This window comes from Arachis ipaensis, chromosome B2, assembly GCF_059453495.1.
Source record: "Arachis ipaensis isolate K30076 ecotype BB chromosome B2, ASM5945349v1, whole genome shotgun sequence".
Classification (NCBI taxonomy): Eukaryota; Viridiplantae; Streptophyta; class Magnoliopsida; order Fabales; family Fabaceae; genus Arachis; species Arachis ipaensis.
In genome coordinates this window covers 40,697,085-40,704,864 of record NC_142437.1, presented here as the reverse complement: position 1 = coordinate 40,704,864, position 7,780 = coordinate 40,697,085, and the positions used below count along the sequence as shown (strand labels likewise).

At 37.7% G+C, this 7,780-nt stretch overlaps 1 non-coding gene across 1 annotated transcript; it reads left to right on the top strand.

Annotated features, from left to right (window-relative positions):
• The first annotated feature begins 1,668 nt into the window (after positions 1 to 1,668).
• Positions 1,669 to 1,776, top strand: LOC148573710 (small nucleolar RNA R71). Its single transcript, XR_015906239.1, has one exon. It is a non-coding gene; the product is annotated as a small nucleolar RNA R71 (small nucleolar RNA).
• The last annotated feature ends 6,004 nt before the right edge of the window (positions 1,777 to 7,780 follow it).

Here is a 7,780-nt window from a genome sequence, read left to right as displayed (position 1 = left end):
TTGTTGAGACCTCCCAACACCAAACTTAGAGTTTGGATATGAGGGTTTGACACCAAACTTAGAGTTTGGTTGTGGCCTCCCAACACCAAACTTAGAGTTTGACTGTGGGGGCTTTGGTTGACTCTGCTTTGAGAGAAGCTTTTTCTGCTTCCTCTCCATGGATGCAGAGAGAGATCCTTGAGTTGTAAACACAAGGTTGTCCTTATTTAATTGAAGGATCAATTCTCCTCTGTCCACATCAATCACAGCTCTTGCTGTGGCTAGGAAAGGTCTTCCTAGGATGATGGATTCATCCTCTTCCTTTCCAGTATCCAGGACTATGAAATCAGCAGGGATGTAAAGGCCTTCAACCTTTACTAACACGTCCTCTACTTCTCCATAAGCCTGTTTTCTTGAATTGTCTGTCATCTCTAATGAGATTTTAGCAGCTTGTACCCCATAAATTCCCAGTTTCTCTATTACAGAGAGGGGCATGAGGTTTATTCCTGAACCAAGGTCACACAGAGCCTTAAAGATCATGGTGCCTATGGTACAAGGTATTAAGAACTTTCCAGGATCCTGTTTCTTCTAAGGCAGTGTCAGTTGATCTAGATCACTTAGTTCATTGGTGAACAAGGGAGGTTCATCTTCCCAAGTCTCAATACCAAATAATTTGGCATTCAGTTTCATGATTGCACCAAGGAACTTGGCAGCTTGCTCTTTAGTGACATCCTCATTCTCTTCAGAAGAGGAATACTCATCAGAGCTCATGAAGGGCATAAGGATGTTCAATGGAATCTCTATGGTCTCTAGATGAGCCTCAGAGTCCTTTGGTTCCTCAGAGAAAAGCTCCTTATTGATCACTAGACGTCCCAGGAGGTCTTCCTCACTGGGATTCACGTCCTTCTCTTCTCTTGTGGGTTCGGCCATGGCAATTAATTCAATGGCCTTGCACTCTCCTTTTGGATTCCCTTCTGTATTACTTGGGAGAGTACTAGGAGGGATTTCAGTGATCCTTTTACTCAGCTGGCCCACTTGTGCTTCCAAATTTCTAATGGAGGACCTTGTTTCATTCATGAAACTCACAGTGGCCTTAGATAGATCAGAGACTAAATTTGCTAAGCTAGATGGATTCTGCTCAGAATTCTCTGTCTGTTGCTGAGTGGATGGTGGAAAAGGCTTGCTATTGCTAAACCTGTTTTTTCCACCATTATTAAAGCCTTGTTGAGGCTTTTAATCCTTCCATGAGAGATTTGGGTGATTTTTCCATGATGGATTATAGGTGTTTCCATATGGTTCACCCATGTAATTTACCTCTGCTATTGCAGGGTTCCCAGGATCATAAGCTTCTTCTTCAGAAGATGCCTCTTGAGTATTGTTGGATGCAGCTTGCATTCCATTCAGACTCTGAGAAATCATATTGACTTGCTGAGTCAATATTTTATTCTGAGCCAGTATGGCATTCAGAGTATCAATTTCAAGAACTCCCTTATTCATAGGCATCCCATTATTCACAGGATTCCTCTCAGAAGTGTACATGAACTGGTTATTAGCAACCATGTCAATGAGTTCTTGAGCTTCTGCAGGCGTTTTCTTTAGGTGAATGGATCCACCTGCAGAAGTATCCAATGACATCTTTGATAGCTTAGATAAACCATCATAGAATATATCCAGGATGGTCCATTCTGAAAGCATGTCAGAAGGACACTTTTTGGTCAGCTGCTTGTATCTTTCCCAAGCTTCATAGAGGGATTCACCTTCTTTCTGTCTGAAGGTTTGAACATCCACTCTAAGCTTGCTCAGCTTTTGAGGAGGAAAGAACTTGGCTAAGAAAGCCGTGACCAGCTTATCCCAAGAGTTCAGGCTGTCTTTGGGTTGAGAGTCTAACCACACTCTAGCTCTGTCTCTTACAGCAAAAGGGAGAAGCATGAGCATGTAGACTTCAGGATCTACTCCATTAGTCTTAACAGTATCACAGATCTGCAAGAATTCAGTTAAGAACTGAAAAGGATCTTTAGATGGAAGTCCATGAAACTTGCAGTTCTGCTGCATCAGAGAAACTAGCTGAGGTTTCAGCTCAAAGTTGCTTACTCCAATGGCAGGAATGGAGATGCTTCTTCCATGTAAATTGGAATTTGGTGCAGTAAAGTCATCAAGAATTCTCCTTGCATTATTGTTGTTGGGTTCGGCTGCCATCTCCTTTACTTGTTTGAAATTTTCAATAAGGTTGTCTCTGGATTGTTGTAATTTAGCTTCTCTTAGTTTCCTCTTCAGAGTCCTTTCAGATTCTGGATCAGCTTCAACAAGAATGCCTTTTTCTTTGTTCCTGCTCATAAGAAAGAGAAGAGAACAAGAAAAGAAGAGGAATCCTCTATGTCACAGTAAAGAGGTTCCTTAATGTTAGTAGAAAAAGAAAAGGAATAGGGGTGAAGAAGAATGAAGAATCCAAACACAAGGGTAAGGATAGGAGCAGTGAATTGAGATGAGGAGATGTTAGTAGATAAATAAATAAATAGAATAAGATGGGAGAGGGAGAATTTTTGAAAATAATTTTTGAAAAAGAGTTAGTGATTTTCGAAAATAGTTTTTGAAAAAGGTTAGTAATTTTCGAAAATTAAAATCCAAAATTAAAAAGAAGTTTTGAAAAAGAGAGGGAGATATTTTCGAAAATTAGAGAGAGAGAGTTAGTTAGGTGGTTTTAAAAAAGGTAAGAAACAAACAAAAAGTTAGTTAGTTAGGTGAAACAAATTTTGAAAATCAATTTTGAAAAGATAAGAAGATAAGAAGTTAGAAAAGATATTTTGAAATCAAATTTTTGAAAAAGGTAAGATAAGAAGATATTTTTTTTAAAAGATATGATTGAAATTAGTTTTGAAAAAGATTTGATTTTTTTTAAAATCACAATTAATGACTTGATTCACAAGAAATCACAAGATATGATTCTAGAACTTAAAGTTTGAATCTTTCTTAGCAAGTAAGTAACAAACTTGAAATTTTTGAATCAAAACATTAATTGGTGATGTTATTTTCGAAAATTATGTGATAAAGATAAGAAAAAGATTTTTGAAAAATATTTTTAAAATTTTCGAAAATAACTAAGAAAAAATGAAAAAGATTTGATTTTTGAAAAAGATTTTGAAAAAGATAAGATTTTTAAATTGAAAATTTGATTTGACTCATAAAAATAACTAGATTTTAAAAAATTTTTGAAAAAGTCAAATCTAATTTTCGAAATTTTGAGAGAAAAAGGGAAAGATTTTTTTTTTATTTTTGAATTTTTAATGATGAGAGAGAAAAACATGAAAATGATGCAATGCATGAAAATTTTTGGATCAAAACAATGAATGCATGCAAGAATGCTATGAATGTCAAGATGAATACCAAGAACACCTTGAATGTCAAGATGAACATCAAGACTTATTTTTGAAAATTTTTAATGCAAAAAAAACATGCAAGACACCAAACTTAGAAATCTTTGATGCTTAGACTCTATGGATGCAAGAATGCATATGAAAAACACCATACAACACAAAACAAGAAAACATCAAGATCAAACAAGAAGACTTACCAAGAACAATTTGAAGATCATGAAGAACACTATGAATGCATGAATTTTTCGAAAAATGCAAGATGAACATGCAATTGACACCAAACTTAAAATCTGACTCAAGACTCAAACAAGAAACATGAAATATTTTTGATTTTTATAATTTTATGAATTTTTTTGTATTTTCTTTTAATTTTTTCGAAAATCATTTTGAAAAATAAAAATAAGGATTCCAAAATTTTTAATATGAATTCCAGGAATCTTATGCTCTTTAGTCTAAAGCTCCAATCAAAGGGTCAGGCATGGCTTAATAGCCAGCCAAGCTTTAGTATGTAACTCAGACATGACACGCCTGACATGCCCTTACAGAGGAATTAGACATGGCTTTACAGCCAGCCAGGCTTCAACATGCTTCATGAAACACTAGAATTCATTCTTAAAAATTCTGAAGAAAAATATATTTTTGAAAAGAAAACGAAAAGAAAGTTACCCAATCTGAGCAACAAGATGAACCGTCAGTTGTCCAAACTCGAACAATCCCCGGCAACGGCGCCAAAAACTTGGTGCACGAAATTGTGATCTCTGGTAATAGCTCCAAGAAAACTTGGTGCTCCAATCTCAATTCATAATTTGTCACAACTTCGATACAACTAACCAGTAAGTGCACTGGGTCGTCCAAGTAATAAACCTTACGTGAGTAAGGGTCGATCCCACGGAGATTGTTGGTATGAAGCAAGCTATGGTCACCTTGTAAATCTCAGTCAGGAGGATAATAATTGGTTATGGAGTTTTCGAACATAAATAATAAATAGATAGAAAATAAGGATAGAAACACTTATGTAATTCATTGGTGAGAATTTCAGATAAGCGTGTAGAGATGCTTTCGTTCCTCTGAATCTCTGCTTTCCCACTGTCTTCATCCAATCAGTCCTACTCCTTTCCATGGCTGGCTTTATGCAAGGGCATCACCGTTGTCAATGGTTACATCCCCTCCTCTTGTGAAAATGGTCCAAATGCTCTGTCACAGCATGGCTAATCATCTGAGGTTCCCGATCATGCTGGAATAGGATTCACCCTCCTTTTGCGTCTGTCACTATGCCCAGCAATCGCGAGTTTGAAGCTCGTCATAGTCATTCAATCCCAGAATCCTACTCGAAATACCACAGAAAAGGTTTAGACTTTTCGGATTCTCATGAATGCCGCCATCAATCTAGCTTACACCACGAAGATTCTGATTAAGAGATCCAAGAGATAATCATTCAATCGAAGGTAGAACGGAAGTGGTTGTCAGGCACGCGTTCATGGGGAATGATGATGATTCTCACGTTCATCACATTCAGGTTGAAGTGCGAATGAATATCTTAGAAGCGGAATAAGTTGAATTGAATAGAAAACAGTAGTACTTTGCATTAATCTTTGAGGAACAGCAGAGCTCCACACCTTAATCTATGGAGTGTAGAAACCCAACCGTTGAAAATACATAAGTGATAATGGAGTTCATTGGTCTCGGCCCCAGAGGGGAACCGGAGTAACCAAGACTCTATGATCCGAAGATGATTCCAAAGATCCTAAGATGATCAAAAGATCTCTAATACAATAGTAAAAGGTCCTATTTATAATAAACTAGCTACTAGGGTTTACAGAAGTAAGTAATTGATGCATAAATCCACTTCCGGGGCCTACTTGGTGTGTGCTTGGGCTGAGCTTGAGTGTTGCACGTGTAGAGGTCCTTCTTGGAGTTGAACGCCAGCTTTTGTGCCAGTTTGGGCGTTGAACTCCACTTTGCAGCTTGTTTCTGGCGCTGGACGCCAGAATTGGGCAGAGAACTGGCGTTGAACGCCAGTTTGCGTCTTCTAAACTCGGGCAAAGTATGGACTATTATATATTGCTGGAAAGCCCTGGATGTCTACTTTCCAACGCAATTAGAAGCGCTCCATTTTGAGTTCTGTAGCTCCAGAAAATCCATTTTGAGTGCAGGAAGGTCAGAATCCAACAGCATCAGCACTCCTTCTTCAACCTCTGAATCTGATTTTTGCTCAAGTCCCTCAATTTCAACCAGAAAATACCTGAAATCACAGAAAAACACACAAACTCATAGTAAAGTCCAGAAATGTGAATTTAACATAAAAACTAATGAAAACATCCCTAAAAGTAACTAGATTCTACTAAAAACATACTAAAAACAATGCCAAAAAGCGTATAAATTATCCGCTCATCAGACATCCATTGAGGTCTTCCTCGGTGAAAATCACTGCCTTTCCCTCCTCTATGCATTTGGCCATGTGGGACGTGTTTATGGCCTTACACTCTCTCTTTGGATTTTCTTCTGTATTGCTTGGGAGAGTACTAGGAGGGAGTTCAGTAACTTTCTTACTCAGCTGACCCACTTGTGCCTCCAAATTTCTAATGGAGGACCTTGTTTCAGTCATGAAACTTTGAGTGGTCTTAGTCAGATCAGAGATTATGGTTGCTAAGTCAGAGTGGCTCTGCTTAGAATTCTCTGTCTATTGCTGAGAAGATGATGGAAAAGGTTTGCTATTGCTGAACCTATTTCTTCCACCATTACTGTTGTTGAAGCCTTGTTGAGGCCTCTGTTGGTCCTTCCATGAGAGATTTGGATGATTTCTCCATCAAGGATTATAGGTGTTTCCATAGGGTTTTTCCATGTAATTCACCTTTTCCATTGCTGGGTTCTCAGGATCATAAGCTTCTTCTTCAGATGATGCTTCTTTAGTACTGCCTGTTGCTGCTTGCATTCCAGACAGACTCTGAGAAATCATATTGACTTGCTGAGTCAATATTTTGTTCTGAGCCAATATGGCATTCAGAGCGTCAATTTCAAGAACTCCTTTCTTTTGAGTTGTCCCATTATTCACAGGATTCCTTTCAGAAGTGTACATGAATTGGTTATTTGCAACCATTTCAATGAGTTCCTGAGCTTCTTCAGGTGTCTTCTTCAGATGAAGAGAACCACCTGCAGAGTTGTCCAATGACATCTTGGACAGTTCAGATAGACCATCATCGAATATGCATATGATGCTCCATTCTGAAAGCATGCCAGAAGGACACCTTCTGATCAGTTGCTTGTATCTTTCCCAAGCTTCATAGAGGGATTCGCCTTCCTTCTGTCTGAAGGTCTGGACTTTCACTCTAAGCTTACTCAATTTTTGAGGTGGAAAGAACTTTGCCAAGAAGGCATTGACCAGCCTTTTCCAAGAGTTCAGGCTTTCTTTAGGTTGTGAGTCCAACCATGTCCTAGCTCTGTCTCTTACAGCAAAAGGGAAGAGCATAAGTTGTAGACCTCGGGGTCGACCCCATGGGTCTTAACAGTGTCACAGATTTACAGGAACTCAGCTAAAAACTGATGAGGATCTTTCAATGGAAGTCCATGATACTTGCAGTTCTGTTGCATTAGAGAAACTAATTGAGGCTTAAGCTCAAAGTTGTTTGCTCCAATGGCAGGAATAGAGATGCTTCTCCCACAGAAGTCAGAAGAAGGTGCAATGAAGTCACCAAGCATCTTCCTTGCATTGTTGGCATTGTTGTCATTTTCGGCTGCCATGTCTTCTTCTTTTTCGAAAATTTCTATTAGGTCCTCTCCAGAGAGTTGTGCTTTAGCTTCTCTTAGCTTTCTCTTCAAGGTCCTTTCAGGTTCAGGATCAGCTTCAACAAGAATGCCTTTGTCTTTGCTCCTGCTCATATGAAAGAGAAGAGAACAAGAAAGTATGGAATCCTCTATGTCACAGTATAGAGATTCTTTGAGGTGTCAGAGGAAAATAGGAATAGAAGGAGGAGGTAGAGAGGAGAATTCAAACTTATATATAGAGAGAGAGAGTCCGAATTGCTAATAGAGGAGGAGTGTTAGTCCTTAAATAGAAGGAGGTGAGAAGGGGGGAGAATTTTCGAAAAAAATTTAAAAAGATTTTGAATTAATTAAAAGAAATTTTGAAAAAGTAGTTAAAGGTTTTCGAAAATCAAAATTGAGAAGGTAGTTAAGTGATTTTGAAAAAGATTTTGAAATTAGCAATAAAAAAGATATGATTGAAAATTATTTTGAAAAAGATGTGATTGAGAAGATATGATTGTAAAACAATTTAAAAAGATTTGATTTTAAAATTAATGACTTGGCTAACAAGAAATTTAAAAGATATGATTCTAAAATTCAAATATTGAACCTTTCTTAACAAGAAAGTAACAAACTTGAAATTTTTGAATCAAATCATTAATTGTTAGCAAGGATTTTCGAAAATAGTG